The sequence below is a fragment of the Ursus maritimus genome, unplaced genomic scaffold (assembly GCF_017311325.1).
Source record: "Ursus maritimus isolate PB19 unplaced genomic scaffold, ASM1731132v1 scaffold_12, whole genome shotgun sequence".
Classification (NCBI taxonomy): Eukaryota; Metazoa; Chordata; class Mammalia; order Carnivora; family Ursidae; genus Ursus; species Ursus maritimus.
The window spans coordinates 7,052,418-7,071,353 of record NW_024423564.1 but is presented as its reverse complement, the minus strand read 5'-3'; the positions used below and the strand labels follow the sequence as shown (position 1 = coordinate 7,071,353).

General features: G+C 49.8%; 1 long non-coding RNA gene across 1 annotated transcript; it reads left to right on the top strand.

Annotated features, from left to right (window-relative positions):
* Positions 1–478: 478 nt before the first annotated feature.
* Positions 479–11,694, top strand: LOC121101973. The gene is made up of 2 exons (XR_005833985.1): positions 479–569; positions 10,042–11,694. It is a non-coding gene; the product is annotated as an uncharacterized LOC121101973 (long non-coding RNA).
* Positions 11,695–18,936: the final 7,242 nt, after the last annotated feature.

The following is an 18,936-nucleotide window of genomic DNA, read 5'->3' as shown; positions in this document are numbered from 1 at the left end:
TCAGCTGGTGTACTAGATAGCCGTGCAAGCTTCCCACTCCATTTATGGACAGTTGCTGAAGATACCACCCAGACTGGGTGTTATTCAAAGGGTTTGTGCCTTCCTGAACCCTTCCAACTATTCACAGACCTTCTCTTCAACTCCAGACTTGCATATCCAACCATAGCCTTGACATCTCCATTTCAACGTTTAATAGGCATCTCAGACAACACATTCCAAGCTGGACTCCTGGTCCTCACATCCCAAACCTGCTCCTTCTGTAGGGAAGAAACAAAAAAGGCAGCCCAGGGATGGGTTGGGTGGGTCGGGGTGGCTGTCTTTTGCGGGGGGAGTGATCCACAGACCAAAGTCAATGCCTCAAGTTTGTTCAGGGAGAAGACAGGATCCATTCACAGACCTCCCTCCCAGAGTGCTATGTGCTGCCAACAGCAGCATTTGGAGGTGCAAACCGAGGTCATGGAATGGATTTTCCTTTTTCCCTAGATGATATTAATGGCACGACCATGGATCAAAGCCACAGCCACGACTGCATCGTGTTACTTCTGGGCAACAATTCAACAGATTCAAATGTGAGTAGGAGCGCACATATTTCTAGAAATCTAATCTCAGTAGCCTCAAATCTCAACCACTTATGTGACTGGGCATTAAGTCTGATTTGTGATGACTTTGGGTTGCTATCTGACAGCGTTACTGGAAACCTCGTCATTCTATGTGGGAGAAAAAAGAAGAAATGACACTTTGATGTTGTCTCAGAAACTACAGCTAGGATTTCCCCCTGTGAGAACGCACGTAGTTAGTCACTCAGAGACCCTGTTTTAGCACAGGATTGTCACAGGGACAATCACATGTGACATGGGAAAGTTATTGGGTTTGGGTTCTAATCCTGGTTTGTCTTTGAAACAGTTGTGAGTTTTTAGGAAAATCACGTAGCCTCCCTGAGTCCCGACTTTCCCCACATATGATGAGAAGGGTAGACAGAACGCTAAGATTTTTTTTTCCAGCCCTATTGTTTTGTGATCTTCGAATAACCACAAAACTCACAGATCTGCAGGACCTTCATCTTTACTTTCGTTACCTTCCTTTAGAGCCCTGAGAAGATTCTGCTCACAGGAGGACTCACTGTCTTCTCCTAGGCCAGTCCTTTGTCAATGGACCTTAGGTCACTGGCTACCGGGGCGGCGGGGGCGGGGGGGGGAGGTCCTTCTAAAATATACAACGGATGTCTTTTACCTCTACTTAAAAATTTCCACTGAGAACTACTTATCACTTTTTCTCTTGACAACAGGTTGCTTTTTTCTGTCTCTTCACACGTCTTGTACTTGTTTTGTTGTGGGCTGGACTTGGGGAAGGCGACTTTGTAGGGACCATGGATTTTCTCCTCTTCCTTGAAAGAGCGGTGAGCTTTGTTTTCCAAGCCAAAGGAGACAGTGAGCCCCCTCCCTGAATTTATGTTTGGCAGGCAGCATGGCAGGGGCTCTGTGGCCTGTCTCTGTCTCTTGGAGGCTTTGCCTCTGGTGTCCTTTCTCTCTTCATCTGTCTCTCTGTAGTTCTCACAAATCCACTCAGTTTTCTCACAGATCATCTAAGAAACAAAAACAAATGCTCAGCAGTTTATTCACTTCATTGTGACTATTTGTGGTAGAAAAAAAATGAAAACAAAATAAAAGTGACAATGGCAAAAATTACACTTGGTAAAATTATTTTGTAACCAAAAAATTGAAGAAACCATGAGAGATCCTAGACCATATTAATTTATACAAAATTTGGCCAGTGAAAGTCAAAGTGGATAGGGATAAAGGCATACTCCCTCATAATGGCAAAAGTTTTAATAAGCACAAGAGGATATGAACAAAATAAACAGATCAATGAATAAAATCTTTGCTGTGCAAAGCAAAAGAAAAAAGGAATAGATGGCAAAAATAATTCTAGTAAGAGAAGTAAGGAAAAAATATGAAACGATTTAAAGATTTTATTTATCTAATTTATTTTTAGAGAGAAAGCGTGAGGACTTGTGAGCAGGGGGAAGGGCAGAGCCAGAGAGAGAGGGAGAAGCATGGAGTCAGACGCAGGGCTCGATCTCACCACCCTGAGATCATGACCTGAGCCAAAATCAAGAGTTGGACTCTCAACCCACTGAGCCACCAGGCGCCCTGAAAAAAATTAATCGCAATAACAAAATTTCATTAGTATTTATGTAATTCTGATTAAAAATATGTCTAGTTAAAACATTGAAATGAAAAGTACAGCATGGGGAATGTAGTCAATATTGTAGTAATAACGTTGTGTGGTGACAGATGAGGAAGATACCGTGTTGAACACTGAGTAATGTATGGAATGTATGGAAATCACCACGTTGTATGCATGAAATCAATATAACATTGTACATGAATCATACTTTGATATAAATAAATAAATTTAGAAAACATCCTCAGGATGAAAATGATGGGTTCGAAATGCCCTGTGCACCATTGTGCTTTTCAACGTCTCCACGTGCCTGTCCAAGGTCATCCTTTATCTGGAAAACACCCTTCTGAGCTGGCCACCTGATCACCTCGTCCTCGACCCCTGGCCCAGCCCCAGTGTTATCTCCTCAGTGAAGGCCTCCCTGCAACCCAAGGCATAGCTGGCTCCTCCCTTTCTGTGCTCCTCCCACCCTCCGTCCATCCCTGTCTTCGGCTTCGCGGTGTTGGATTAAACACACACCTGCCTGGAGACTGTGAGCCCTTGAAAAGGGCGCTCTTCCTTGTGCCTTGAAAACATGGGTTCTGTACCCCAATACCCAGTGGAGTTTTGCTTCAATACCTATGAGTCAGGTGGTATGAAGCCCAGTCTGGGTACCAGAGGGGAAGCAGAGGAGGTGCCCAAGGGTGATGGAGACACAGCCTCTGACCTCAGGGAGTGCACTGTGTGGCAGGCAGGTGGCTACGGGACGGAGTAGAGCCACAGCGGGAGGCCGCGAGGGACACTGTGTCCGTGGGAGCAGGAGCCCTGACCCAGCTAAGAGAATTTAAGATTCCCTTCCTAAAAATACAGTGGGTATTTCCTTCACATGGTAACACATTGATCTTAAAAAATGGAAAAATTCGTTAAGAAAAAGAAAAGATGAAGAAAATTGCCTATGTTTCCATCACATAATGTACTCTTTTAATTTTTCCAGGCGTTTTCTTTCTGTTTAAGATTGGAGGCATTAAAATTTTTTTTTATTTTGAAATCATTATAAATTCACTCTTGTTTGAAAAATAGAACAGAGAGCTCCCATGTTCTCTTCAACCAGTTTCCCCCAATGTCTTACATAAATATTGAGTAATAGCAAAACCAGGAAACTGACTTTGGTCCAACCCACAGATCTAATTCAGGTTTCATCAGTTTTACATGTTATGTTTATCTTGTGAACATGGGGATAATAGGCTTATAAGTGGTGTGTGTGTGTGTATTATATATATATGTACATATATATATATATATTTAAGATTTTATTTATTTATTTGAGAGAGAGAGAACAAGCACGAGCAGGGGGGAGGGGCAAAGGGAGGGGAAAGGGAGAAGCGCATTCCCCGCTGAGCAAGGAGCCTGATGCGGAACTCAATCCCAGGACCCTGAAATCATGACCTGAGCCAAAGGCAGACGCTTAACCGACTGAGCCACCCAGGTGCCCTGTGTGGTCTATATTTTTCCAATTTACTTTATCTCCCAGTGTTGCGTCACCTCTGTGACCATCATTTCTGACGCCTGGATGATGAACAGCCCCCCCACCCTGTGTGGTACTTTGCCAAAGTCTTCCTCTGTTGAAGTTTACATTGCTTCAGTTTCACTGTGAGGAACAACACTGTTCCATATCTTTTATATGCTTTTTATTATCTTATACACATGTCTATATTTTATATTCTTTCTTTCCTAAGACAAATTCCCTGAAAAATGGAGAGGGAAATAGAGGGTGGTAGATTGTTTGATAGGAATACAGAGTACTTTTTCCTTGAGAGGGGAAAGTTTTCACATATTTTGGGGCGGGGTCTGATCAAGCAGAGAAGGAGCAGTTGAAGACACAGAAAGAGGGTCTGAAGAATGGACAAAGTATGGGAGAAGGTGGCGGTGTGGTAGGTTCATTTCCTCAATGATCCCAATTCTTTACCTGCCCCACCCCCCTGTATCCAAGCCTTTTCCATGCAACTTTGGAGTGCTCCCTGAAATGCATGGTACTTCCCTACTCTGTGGGGCATGCTTTGGCTATAGAATGGGGCAGAAGTGACAGTATGCTCTGAGTATGTCACTGAGGCTTTCTGTTCTGAACAATTTGTACCCAGGACAGAGGCCGAGAGAAGGAAAGGACAGAGGGCTCAGCTCTAGATAAGGCCAGGCTTTCTAGAAAGATCTGCATGGGATTGGATGCCGTGCTTCTCCAAGACCATTTCTCTTCTGCTTCAGACGCTGGGTAGGCAGAGGATGACGGCATCTCAAATGAACCACTGACTTCATATAAGGAATTAAACACTTAAAGGTTTCTATCTCAGCTGTCAAGGCTGAGAAGTCATAAGAAAAGAGAAGTTCGACTTTTGTTTGAGGAAGCACAATATGGACCACTCTGAAGACCAGGATTGCCATGTACAGTTACGCAGGCTGTGCCCTGCACAAGGAAGCCTGCCCAGGGACGGTGTGAGATGCACACAGCTATAGTGAAGCATGTATTTAGACTCAAGAACACCTTCTTTTAAACTCAAGAACATCTCTGAAAGGTCAAAGTGCAGGCTTATACTTTGGGTACCAAAAAGAGTTTCAGTGTAAGAATGAGGGGGGAAAGAGCACCAGAATTAGATACAAAATATCCTCAGCATCAAAAAATCAAGTGATGTCTTTGCTGAGGTCATTGAGATGCAATAAAAACTATCCCCCCCCTCCCCCGGGGAAAGCTGGTTTAATTTGGGTTAGTTTGGTGCCACCAAGGGCTATGTGTTTCCAGGGAACATGATGAGAGAAAGTAAAAAGAAAGGGGATTCTCCTTTTAGAATGGTTTTCCTGCTCCGTAAAGTGGAGTCATTCTTTAAGTCCATATTCAGGCAAGGATACCCCCATTACAATCTCTGAGGTCTGCACGGCAGAGGAAATCATACAAGGAGAAAGTTCTGGACCAGACGGGCGTGGGCAGGTCTTCCTTGAGTTCATGTGAGTCAGAGTCTTGGGACTGGAAGGATCTGAGGGCTCATCCAGACTATTCTTTCATTTAACAAAGGAGAAAAGGGAAGCCCAGAGAGGGAAAGGGATTGGCTCAAGGTCACGCAGCTCAGAAACAGCACAGATGGAATGAAAACCCAGAGATTTGTGTTTCTCTTCCTTGGTTCTTTTCCTTGCCATCAAACCCTGGGATCAGGGTGGCTAGTCGTTACAATATTGGGCTGGGGAGGGGCTTGAAATCGGTGTCCAGAGTAAGTCCCCCCACTTGAGAAAACTGCTGGTGTGAGCGGCCTTCATCAGGGCCATCAGCACGGTGCTGCCGCTGTCCTCAAGCTGCCTGGTCACGTAGTGCCTCGCATGTTCTGGGTGCTTCTCAGGGCCTCCTGACTGGAGTGTGCTTCTGGGACTGTCAGAAGCCGATCACGTCCCAGCCTGTGTGCTTCACGGTCTGTGCCCACGGTTAGGATACAGTAGCTGCTCTGTATGTGGAATTGCATGTAGACACCTCCTAACAGCAGCCAAACATTGGCTTTGGACACATTTTTGGATCAGGACCAACTGGGTTCAAGCTTCTAGAACATCACCAGGAATGCTGCTTTTCCATTAGCGACAGAGAACCAAGTGAGCCATGGGGGCACTGTCGGGAGGCGAAGACTGTGACCCCCAGACACTTGGGCAGCAGGCCCCAACACACACTCCCCAGCATCGGCTCAGGGTGTCACAGCAGTGCCCTGTCTCTAAACCGCTGTGCAGCTTTGGACAGTTCCCTTTCTTCTCTGGGCCTTGGGCTCCCCACCTGGACATAAGGGGGTGGACTGGATGGTAGTGGCGGCCCCTCCCAGCTGGGCCTTCCTTCCAGCCTCCGACCATGTGTGGACTCAGAGCAACCAGGCAGGGAAGAGCAGTTTCCAGACACTTCCTCTTGCTCCACCCTGCCCCATGCACCCGGTTCCCCTCCTGGCATTTTCTAGTCGCTTCTGTCTGGACACAGGGCTGGTTTGGCTCTATTTCTCTGCCTTCCGTAGGAAATTGTCTTTGCCTGGAGCACACTGGTGCACAGGGCGCCTGGCTGCCTCTCGGCTCTGGGCCATGGCTTCCCGAAGGCACAGAACAGCGGGGGGGAAAGGGGGAGCCTTCCTGTCACAATCCTGGGCAGCTGACAGGCAGCAGGGAAGGGCAGGGGCTGGCTCTGTCCCCAGGGTCACAGGGTTATGGCCTTCTCCTCCATAGTTGTCCCTGGGTGGGGGGGGGGGCAGGAGAAAGCCCTGGACACTGCTGCCAAAGCAGAAGGGGAGGGGGGACAGTTGGGACAGTCGCAGGGAGGGAAGAGTGACTCCTCAAGCATGAGGTCTGGAGACCAGAGCAGGAAGCCCCCATGACAGAGGGAGGACCGGGCCAGCTGGTGTGCCGGCTGGAGGAAAGAGCTGCTCAGGTCCCTCTCTCAAAAAGGAAAGAGGACACAGACCGTAGACTATGGGGTGTCCAATCGCAAGTGGTCTGGCCCCAGCAAGAAATTACGAATCCCTCATATTTTACCTTAGAAACCCAGCGCCCGGCCCATGACAGAGGCTCAGTGAATGTTTCCTGAATTAATCTGAATTCTGCATGCCACTGGATCATCTGCATAATCCCCCTGATTTTGGAGCCAAACTTCGGCTCCATGGCAATCCTGGGCTTCCGGTGCCCATGCTCACTGCCTCATGCTCTGTCGGAAGCACGGCGTGGCGGGGAGAGCTCTGGGTGTGCCAGCAGCCCCCTGAGCTCTCGTGGTGGCTTGCTGACTGGGTGGCCGGGGGGGCCTAGTGCAAAGAACTCCTGCTTCCCGGGCCTCAGTCTCCCCGTCTGTGAGCGGAGAGGTAGGGATTGTAAGGTTCCAGCGAGCCCCAGGATCTCAGCAGCCCACACTCTTGGGATCTGTCTGGAGCGTCTGGAGGACCCGGTGACACGGAGACTGGGGACACGCTTGAGGAGAAACCAAACCTCTGTAGGGTCAAAGGGTGTTAAATACTTCGTGTCACTTCTGACCGCCTCTTGAATATTGCATAATATTAACTTCTGGCTGTGACCAGAAGCTTGAAAAATGTGTTTCTTTGCCTTGAGATTCACGTGTAGATCTGTGTTTAAACAATAATAATAATGCCAAGGTCTGCATTGTGCTTTTCAGATTTATCAACTCATTCATGGATTCATTCATTCAAAAAACATGCATTGAGCACCACATTGTGACAGGTGGGGGGGCTGAGCGGGAGACTCGGTGAAGTAAGTGAGAAATTATACCACCATGTGCAAAAGGCTGTGATCATGGCGTGACCAACGTGCTCACCACACTTAACCCTGGAATAGTGTGTCCTATGCTCATCACCATCACTCCCTGAAGAGGACACAGTCTATGGTGGAGGGCTTTGGAGCTCAAGAGGTTAAGTGACTTGTCCAAGGTCACGCAGCCCATACCTTTGGACTCTGAATCCACAGCCACGGATGTAAGGTCCTGAGTCACCTCCCTTTGGGTTCCTTTAGGGAATCCCTTTTGCTTTATTAAGACTGTTTGGTTCCCACTTTAAAAAAAAAATAGTAAAAGTAGCTGTTTACCTGCTTTCTTTATAAAGCTGAGGGGTCTGATAGGCTTGTCTTGTCCTTAAAGAAAAGGAAAATATTTCAAGATTTTCACTTTGGGTCCCACACTGGGGCTGGACAATCATTTCTATGCCTTCCCGGAGCATCCAGGGATAGACAGTTGCCCATGACTGTGAGTTCTCAGGACCTTCCTTTCCATGGTGGGATCCTTTCCCGGCCTCCCAGATGTCACTCTATGTTTGCTTTCCTTTTTACCTTCCAGAAATAAGATGCTTCTCCCCTAAGCAAAGAGCTGGGTCACATAAAGCAAGACAGAGGCAGAAGCTGGTTAAACCCTTAACCCCTAAGAACACCTCGGGATCCTCGAGAACACACGAACACATTTGAACTAAACCCCGGCTTTGCTGTGTGACTCTGACCCAGTTATTTAGCCTCTCTGTGCTTCATGAGCTCATTTGTTGTACAGAGGTTATCAACAACACATCTCACAAAAGCACATCAGGATTTACAATGCAGTTTGTAAACTGTGACCTCTTTCATGAACAGGGTGCACATCAGGCTTCTGGGGAGTGTGGGGCAAGGTGACGTGAATTTGGGAAAAAGATTAGACTTCAGAGTTAGGAGGTCCAATTTCAAACTCTGAATGTGCCTCTTTATGAGCAGTGTGACCTTGAGCCAGCATCTGACAGCCCTGACGCTCAGCACCCAAACCAGGGTAACACAGGTGCCTGCCCCATGCCCCTCACCCCACAGTTATTAAGAACCAAAACACTGAAGGGGCACCTGGGTGGCTCAGTCGTTAAGCCTCTGCTTTCTGCTCAGGGCGTGATCCCAGTGTTCTGGGATCAGCCCCCCATCTGGCTCCTTGCTCAGCGGGAAGCCTGCTTCTTCCTCTCCCACTCCCCCTGCTTGTGTTCCCTCTCTCGCTGTGTCTCTCTCTGTGTCAAATAAATAAATAAAATCTTTATAAAAAAAAAAAAAGAACCAAACGCTGAAACCACCATCTCCCCCTGCTTGTGTTCCCTCTCTCGCTGTGTCTCTCTCTGTGTCAAATAAATAAATAAAATCTTTATAAAAAAAAAAAGAACCAAACGCTGAAACCACCATCTGCCAGATCTGGGACAGATGGACGTTGGTCAGCCCCATGGCCGAGGTCAGGGTTCCCCTTCCGCGGGCTGCAGTTCTCCAAGGGAACAGAGATTGTGTGAGGCTCTGAGATCCCGCCAAGACAAGAAGAGGAAGCTGATAATTCCTCCCTGCCTTTACCTCTTCCTGGGTTCCTCCCTCTTCAGGCCCACATCTCCCTGACTGGCCCGCTACCTTCTCAGGCACACTTTTCAGAAGGGCTTCAACTACACTTCATTAAATTTTAAAATAATAATAAAGAACATGTTTTAAAGAAAATATAAATAAACTTTTCTTAAAAAGATTTTATTTATTTATTTGAGAGAGAGAGAGAGAGCACAAGCAGGGGAAGCAGTAGAGGGATAGCGAGAGAAGCAGACTCCCTGTCGAGCAGGGAGCCCCATGTGGGACTTGATCCAGGACCCCGAGATCATGACCTGAGCTGAAGGCAGACGCGTAACTGACTGAGCCACCAGGCGCCCCCAAATGAAACATTTTTTTCAAAAAGAAGAAGGAGGAGGAGGAGGAAGAGGAGGAGGAGGACGAAAAGAACACGAAAGAAAAGAAAGGGAAAGGAAAGGAAAGGAAAGGAAGGAAAGGAAAGGAACAGAAGATTCTGTCCCTCTTTGTGCTGGAACAGCACCCACCACTCCATCCCATTGGGAGGCAGGCCCCCTGCTTCCCCTCCCAAGGATAGGCAGGGGCTAATGGCGGGCACTGGCACCTACCACAGGGGCCCTCTCTTTTCCACACTCCATGGTGGCTCCTTTTGGCCAGGTTCCAGTTCCCTAGTTTTGGGTTTCCTCGCACGTGGCCCATGAAGGCTCAGCCCAGCAGGAGTCCAGCAGAAAGGGCTGGGTTGAGGACTTGAACATCGGGACCACCCGGCCAGCTGGGATGCTCTTGAGGAGCCCCGAGCAAAGCGGAGTGGCTGGGGTGCCCTCTGCTCTGCCCAGCGGGGCTCTGGGCTCCCCCCCACCCCCAAATCTGCCTGTTGGAAATCTGCCAGCTCCCTCCAGGTGGCCAGCGAGGGTGTGGCAACTCCACAAATAAGGAAAACCAGGATAAGAGTTCATGTTTGCCCCTATGCAACAAGGGATAGTTTTGTGGTAATTCTGATTAGGCCGCTCCAAAACCATTGTTTCATCCACAACTGCTCTCATTTTTTTTTTTAAGGAATTGAAGTCCATGACTGTTCCCCTTCCCTTTGAAGTATGATGTCTCTTCGGGTCCAACATCCCTCCTTCAAGCCACAGATCCATAGGAACCAAATGTCTGTGGAATAAAAATATTTGCAGTGAATATTAACTCAACAGAAAATATGTGCTCCAATTTGCAGTCAAGATACATAAGCGGCGTCAGTAATCATTGACTATAAGCCAGCTGTCGAGGTGACCTGAGGTGTCAAATGCCGGTGGAGAAAAACTGACTACAAGAGGACAAGCACAGACATAGTCCGTGGCCCCCGGGGACCAGGGCGCGGGTCCAGCAGAGCTTGGGGCAGCAGGCTAATGTCCAGACTGTCCGGCCCCAGCCAAGCTCTCGAAGGCCGGCGCTCTGAGCTTCTACAGCTCTGTTGAAGATGTCCTCTCCCACCCAGGGACATGGACAAAGCCAATACGATATTAGCTCGGATGGTCCCCACACCCAGGGCTCTCCCTACAACCAAAGGCACAGCTCAGCTTCTGTGCCCCCACTTCTCTTTTTAAGCTTTAATTTAAATTCCAGTGAGTTAACATACCGTGTACTATCAGTTTCCCCACTTTTCTATCTGAGAGGGCACCCAAAGCCACGCCTTCCTTCAGTCCGTCCAGGTTAGAGCTGCACTGGACCCAGGAGGCCATGGGTCTGTGTTGTGCTCCAGCCCCATGGACGGCCCCCGCCTGAACACTTCAGTGACCAGGAGCTCCCTGTTCGGGGCAATAGTCTGTCTGATTTTCACATCACTCAGATCGTCGATCCTTACCGTGAGCTGAAATTGGCCTCCCTGGTTCATCACTGGAACTTCATCACTGGTTCAAGCTCCTTCCTGGGAAGGCAGGCAGTTTTTGCCTTCCTTCACATGACTGCCTTTCAAATATATGACTGCAAGTCTCCGGACGAAACAGCCTAGTTCTTCAACTTTGGGAATGGTGGTTCTTAATAATTTGAAGGCTTTGGACCACATTCCTTAATCCCACAAAACCTGCGGATCATTGTCCTGGAAAACTGCGTTGGCAAGTGTGTCTGCACTGCTCCCCTCTGAGTACATCCGTGGATCCCTCGAGAACCCATGGACGGAGGTAGAAAGCTTGCGGTGGAACCCTAAAGCCAGATGCCAGAGCTGGAAGGGAGTGAAGCACCCACCCTCCTGATGTCACAGACAGAGACTGTGAGCGTCTGGACACCCTGGTTTGCACGTGTCTGCACAGACCAGGCATCTGGCATCCAGATAATAAAGGGTTAACCAGCTGCCCTGGAGTTTCTTCCCAAGGAGGGGGATGGATGTGGGCACCCCACTGGCCCTCTCCACCTCCACCTGAGCCTGCCCCAGGAAGAAGGGGACTTGGATGCATGCTGAATCCCACAGAATGTGCTGGGCTGACCTCTCCTCCTCCTCCCATTCGTGTCCCTACCTGAACCAGCTGCATCCCCAAATGCTCATAGTTTGGCCTCTATTAGCTGCTCTGTGGTTTCCTTCCTTTCTTCCTTCCTTCCTTCCTCCCTTCCTTCTTCCCTTTCTTTCTTTCTCTCTTTCTCTCTTTCTTTCTTTCTTTTCTGAAGTGAGGTAGGAAAAAGTGCCCCCTCCCAGTGATCTCATTTTACAAATAAATATGGAATTATATGGCATACACTTTTTCATAAGCTGCCTTTTTTCTTGTTAGGTTTTAGATGTTTTTGTTTTGTTTTTGTTTTTTGCTTCACAGTATACTGTGATGCTTCTCGATGTCATTAAATATTGTAGATTTTGGAGGGATTCTGAAGTGAGAGGGGGAGGTAAAGAGAAGCATAGAGACGCAGGAAGACAGACTGAGAAAAGAGGCGTGAGGGAGAAGGAGGGGAGAGTCTGATGTCTGGGAGAGGTGGAATCTCATGGTGGAGAAAAACTGACTACAAGAGGACAAACACAGACACATTCCATGGCCCCCGGGGACCAGGGCACGGGTCCAGCAGAGCTCGGGGCAGCGGGCTAATGTCCAGACTGTCTGGCCCCGGCCAAGCTCTCGAAGGCTGGCGCCTTTGATCAAGGATCAGGGCAGGAGTGGGCTCTGGTCTTGGGGGGCTCAGGGGTATTCTGCTGCCCCTTCTCTACGGGGACATCTAGGACATGGGTGGGCTTCCTGAGGGCCGTGCTGACCACTGCTTGATCTGGGGAGCGCAGAGGTGACTGGACGCCCCGGGAGAAGCACAGACTCAGGTCTGGTTGGGAGGAAGCCAGGCTAGCACCGGCACCACCTGCCTGTCTGTACATGGCCTGGCTTCTGGACCCTTAGCATACTGGTCGCCCTCCAGAGATGGAGACGGTTTCAGCAGTGATCTCATGAATGGGCTTTACACATCAATAGATTCTTTTTATTTATACATTTTTCATTTTGGTTTTACCATCCCTTCTTAGAAGCTTCCTCTGCTCCAGGCCTGCCTGTCCCCAGCTAGGGCAGAACGCTCTCCTCTGCTCGGGCAGCACCCAGGCACCCTCTGTCATGACCTGTGTCGCCCTGAGTTGATAGGATCTGAGAGCTCAGCGCTGGCAGGGAGGGCCTGAGTGCTATTCATCTCAGTCTCCCTGGAGCCTGGCTGGCAAATGATCCTGCCAGGTGATTCTCAAACTGTGCCCAAACTGTGCCGTGAGGAGCCTCGGAAAGGAGGCGGCGGTTTGGGGGACTGTGGATGTGACTCTGCCCACCCTTTCTCTTTAGTAAGAGCACCTCCCTCTTTCCTAACGCACCCCTCTCCCCACTCCACCCTGTCCTCTCAGGAAAGGACTGAGCTCCTAGGGAAGAAGGGGAATGCATATCTTCTGTTCAAGGAACTTGGTCAGTGATGAGCAAGAGAAGGATATTTCAACAGAACAGGGAATCTTTGTGCCCAAAGCACTCCAGCTTTATTCTCTTGGGTCAAAACCACACCAGGCATCTAGGCATGAATGTTCTGAGTGACTCTAAGGTGTGTCCCAGTACGTTATGGTTATCTTAGGAAGCTGATACCTGAACATCTGGGATCGTAAGTGTCCCGAACGCAGGGACAGCTGCACAATTTCCCTGTATACCGTGCAAGTGAAAACAGCACTGGTGGTGGAAAGAACAGGGTCTTGGGTCCAAACATCTGCATTTTGGCCTCCAGTGTCTACTTTATAACTGTATTTTCAGACATAGTTACTAACTTCGGTGGGTTCTTTCTCCCAGAGTTCTTTATTCTATTACCAAATGAGATAATACATGTGAGCAGCTTTTATAAGCTGTAAAGACCTATTTTTTTAAAGATTTTATTTATTCATTTGACAGAGAGAGAGAGACAGCCAGCGAGAAAGGGAACACAAGCAGGGGAAATGGGAGAGGAAGAAGCAGGCTCCCAGTGGAGGAGCCTGATGTGGGGCTCGATCCCATAACTCCGGGATCACGCCCTGAGCCAAAGGCAGATGCTTAACGACTGAGCCACCCAGGCGCCCCCTGTAAAGACCTATTTTTAAATGGTGATTATTACTGATGTTGATGATAAACCTGAGCCGGAAGAAGGGGACAACCATCCATCTTACCAGCAGCAGAGGAAACCTGGTCCTAAAGAGATGAGGCCCCGGGATTTCAGAAATTTTCTTTGCCAGATGGCGTTGGCTTTATTTTTATCCCTGAAAGGTCTATGGAATCCAGGACGTCCGATAGACCTATGTATGCTGGGTGTGCTGATGGGAAAGGACAGTCCAAGCCAGCGTGGTCTCTTTCCAGTAAGGTCTTGCCATAGACAGGTGCTTAATTGCCCCTGACCCCTACTAATGACTCACAGCAAAGTGACCAACGGCTTACTGGGGGGAGGGTGATGGGGGCCATCAGGCCAACATGTCAGGCAGGTCTGTGCAGCCTGAGGCCATGTCCCGTTGGCTCACCTTGCCCCCTCCAGCCACCCCCAGCAGCCCCTGGCCCTCCAGCTTGGGGGAACAGCTAAGGGGTTGCTGGATGACGAGAAGTTCACCAAGCAGCCAGGACTTTAGAAGTAGAAGTCAGCATGTCAAGGAAGCCATGGCCCAGAGAAGTGAGGTGGCAACTACAAAGTGGCCAAACCCAGATGGGAAGGCATTCCTTCTGCTTCTGAGGAGGGTACATCCTTGTCCTTCACACCCCGGCCTTCTATTCCGCCTTCCCTGACTCTAAGTGCCGTGAACGCCTCACGCAGGCTGAAGCTTATGTTCGTAACAGAAGTTACAAGAAAAAATGGTCACAGGCTACTGGTGTTGACTTAAATTATTTTTTTATGTTACTTAAATATGTGCCCATATAAAACTAGGTATAAACTGCTAAATCATACAGGCCTAAAGCCAAAGTAAATATACAGATTAAACATCATAAAAAGGACGCAACAAGTAAAGTTTAAGAAGTCCCACACAATGGAGGAGGTGGTCTTGTTGAAAGCTGCTTGCCTCTCGGGAAGCGAGGGCCACGGCTCAGGCTCTTGGGCATCTGGCTTGCCCTCTACTGCACCCCCGTCCGCTCTGTTGGAGTGACTGCAAACACTCGATGAGCAGGCACAGTATGTCCACGTTGCATCGGCCTCTGTCCTTCACTTGGTTTGTTTTTGCCAATTAAAGTGTTGCCACTTATTGCCAAATGTCAAGGGCAGTCCTGAGGCGCACGGTCCTCGGTTACAAGGTGGCGTCCGATATTTCAGAATGCACTCCTACTTTAACTCACCACAGCAATGAATATAGTGAAGGTGAAGATCCTCCACCCCAAGCTCTGGACCCCTCTGGAATGTGGCCCCTGTTGGCTGTTTGGTTCCAGGCTTTGAGACAGGAACAAGCCCTTGGTGCAATGGCAGATGGGGTTTTGCTCCACACTGCCCCCTCGTGGTGCTCTCCTTCACCACACCTTCCCTAGGGTCTGCACCTTTCCAGCGTGGTTCAAGAGAGGCAGGGTCTCTGCCTCAGAGAGGTAAGGGGACAGAGGACAGCAGCAGAGGGGGTCAGCATGTTAGCTGGATTGAGGGACTTGGGCAAAAGGATAGGAATGGCGGCCTGGATGACCGAGGTCGTCGTTCGGTCTGAGCTCTTTTTCTCACATGACCCCTCCTCCCTTGCCTGCCACAGTCACTCTTGAGGTTACCATGATTAGTGTTGAAACGTGGCACAGTAGCAGCAAGTGGTGCGCACCCTGGGGTGGGGGGTGGCCTCCTGGCTTCCTCTGCTGTCCTTCCGGACGCCAGCTCCCTGCACCTCCCCCCTCCCAGAGATGCAAGAGAGGGCAAGCCTACACCAGTAGGCTCAGGATTCTCCAGTTCCATCTCTGTCCATATTAAAGCATAGGCTGGGACCCTGGGGGTGTCTGGAGCATTCCCGAGAGGACTTCAGCAAAGTGGTCCTCAAACACCTGAGAGTGGAACCCTGTCCTCTTCACCACTCCGTCCCCTCTCAAGAGGCCAGAATCCTACCCCCTTGGGCAGCTCCAGCTAAAATGTACTTTGAAATCACACAGACCAGCATTCAAATCCCAGTTCTACCGCTTATGACTGAAGCCAAATTTCTTAATGCCCGGGAACCTCAGCTCATCTGTAAAATGGGAAGGGTAGTGCCTTTTGTTCAGACCTGTGATGAGAAAATAGGATGAAGTCCCTAAGAAGCATGAGGCAGGGCACACCTGGTGAGTTGAATTCTTCTGACAGTACCTTCCTGGATGTTCAGAAGCTCCCGCTCCAGGGTCCCCAGTGCGAAGCGCCCCCAGCTATGGTGGGGCTGGTGGCTCTGTGACCTCACCACACCATTCACCAGCCACTGGCTGCACCCCTGGAGTTGCTGGACATGCTGTCACTCTTCCCCAAACAAGGACAAGCCTGGATTTTGTATCATGATTTTCACCCACCCCCACCCCCCAAAGGACTTTCCCACGCCATAAGCTGCCTATTTGGCCCCTCCTGGGCATGTGTCGTGCTCTAGCCTGAAGTTGCGGTAAAGCCAAAAGCTATTCTGAGGTTGTCTTTAGCCTCACGGCTATTTCAGGCTCCAGTTGAGACGTGGGGAGAGAAGCCAGCACTCTCTGCCCGTGTCTCAGCCACAACTCCCAAGACTGATCCTTTTATGCTTCTGACACCCTCAGATCCAAAATAGCCCCCGCATGGGGGTGGTGACTGGAACCCGCGTGGACGGAGCGGGGATGGGCCTGCAGCTGGGCTGGAGCAGGCGCCGGGGCTTGAGACGGAGCAGAGAGGCAGCCAGGGCTGCGTTTCCATGCTTTGGAGCTGGGGCTGGCAGGCTTGTCCCGGGAGGGGGTGCTCCGATGGGGCAGCAGCTTCCAATCCTACGTCTCATTTCTGCCTGCTGAGTTCTCAACCGATGCTTGCTTCTGGGCTGGGGGCATTCATTCATTGGGGCCACAAATACTCCTGAACGCCTGCTGCTGGCCAGGCACCGTCCTGGTCTCTGGAGGTGCAGCTGTGGACAAATGCAACAAAAATCTCTCTCTCTGGGAGCTAGCGTATCGGTAACAAAAGCTGTAATCATGAATTGGCATTGATCTCGAGAGTTTGCAAAGCACTTTTCCATATCTTTTCTTAATGGCAAATCTGCTCGAATACTCTGTGCTAAAACAGTATGTGTAGTTTTATACTTTCCCGTTCTCCTGTCATCCTGCCAATACTTCTCTGAGTTAGACACCCTCCAATTTATTGACAAGGAGACAAAGACCCCGGAGGAGTCAGCAAATTGTGTGAGCTTTGCACAGCCAGTGAGTGGCAGAGCCAGGATCTGAACCGAGGTATGTCCGGCTTTAGGGACCAAGCAAGAGCTTAACCACTGTACACAGAGAAGCTGCTGGCATCCACTCACAGAGGCTCAGGGAGACGCAATGGTTGACAAAGGCAAGTTCTGTTCCATGGAATGATGGAACTTTGAGTTTGCCCCACGCAGGACTCCTACCTCCGCCCAAGTGGAGGGAACTGGACTCTGCTTGGGTGTTTTTGGGCTCTAGGCTGCTCCCTGCCCCATGGGCAGCCCACCCCATCTGGACACTGTGACGGTTCCTAGTCCTGCCGGCCTTCGAGGAACCACCTGCCCCGTCTGCCTGCCTGGCAACCCGTCGGAAAATCTCTGCCTCCAACAAAAACCCACCCAGCGTGGTTCTGAGTTGCTTCTTTCTCCCGCCAAGAAACAACATGTCCCAGACAGGGTGTGGTGCCTCTTCTTCATTCTTACACACTCAGCCTGCCCATCTGATACATTGCTTATCTCACTGTTGGGGATACACCTGTCTCATTCCCATCCGAGCCCCTCCGCGGTACACTGCACACACCACTAGGGGCTCAACCAACGTTTGCTGAGTGAGTGCTAAGAGATGGGCAACTTCCAGCCATTTGTAGTCATGCAGAGAGATCGGGCCAGTTATTACTCGATCAGTGTGGCCTCACAAAGGAGAAAAAGTTCTCTTTATCTTCCCCACCAGCTGGGTCATGACACTCCTGTGGTCTATGGTACTCAACAAATACTTGTGGCTTCGGAGTATTATTGTGTGAAGGCATTTCTGAAAGCTTTGGCTGGCGTTTTAATCCCCGATCCCCTGAACCCGACACCCTGGCGTGAGGTGGCTGGGGTCTGAAGCAAGCCGGGTGTGTTGGTATCATAGCCATAGGCTGCCTGACTGCTAAAGAAACCATTTTGAAATGTCCAGGAGGACGTGGAGGGAGCTACCTTAATTCCATGGCCGTGCTAAGATGATCCACGTGTCCATGGCTTTGTGGCTTGGCTCTTCCTCTGTGAGGCTGCTGTTGTCCAGGAGACCAACCCTGTGACAATCCACTGCCTGTCATCTGGGTGGCCCTTGGGATCAGCACTCCAGGAAGGGTCCGACCGGGCCCGAGAAGGTGACTGCTCACACAGCTCTCCCTGCACCCGCCCTTAGCACGGATCTTCTCACCCAAGGGCCTGCAGCCAAGCAGAAAGCACCTGCGGATTCGTCCGTGCCCAGCTCTGCTCGGGCAATCTTTCTTTAAATCTCTCTTCCCTCCCAACCCAATAAAAGCCTATTTTTGTCTACTATTCCTAGTTTAAGTCTAGGCCTCATCTCACTGGTGACCTGAGGGCTAAAAGCGTCCAACAGACTCTTTTTTTTGGCCCAGAACAGGACTTTTTTTTTTTTTTTAAGGAAAGAGTGCTCTCAGCAGGGTAAGCATTTCCCAGTTGTCACGGTTCCCACGAGCCCCTGTCAGGTTGTACAGAGTGTGTTAGGAGCACGGATATGGCTGCACTGCCTGGCCTGAGCTCCGGATCTGCCCCTAGCTAGCTGTGTAACTTAATCTCTCTGAACTCCGGCTTCTTCGGAGTTCACGCATCCTCATCATCGCCAGCATCACAAACGGTACCTATCTCGGAGGTTTGCTGCGAGGGGTTAAATGAAGGTTTAATGTTTCCTACAGGGCCTGGCATTGGGGGTACGATGGGTATTTATTGGGTATCTACCATGGGCCAAGTTGTCTTGGGGTCGGGGATACATCAGAGAACAAAACAGACTAATCTCTTCCCTATGGGGGGCACGGTGAGACAGCTCACAAACCCAAAAGTAGTTTGTGTAGTAGTGATAAATGCTATAGGGGAAGGTAAAGCAGGGAAGAGGGGTGGAGAGTCCTGAGGGGCAATCTAAACAGGATAGCCAGGAAGGACTTCCTGAGAAGATGACCTTCCAGAAAAGACTCTAGGGAGGCAAGGAGTAAGCCATGTGGAGCTCTGCAGGGAAACGTGTGCAGGCTGATGGAACAGCAAGCACGAAGGCTTAGAGGCAGCGTGTCATGTTTGATAAAATACCAAAGATTTTTATTATTATCTGCCTGGTCCCCAGAGGCATTTGAATTTGTGACATTGCTATCAAATTCTCTTGCTAGTAGCCGTGGAAATTGGTCCTG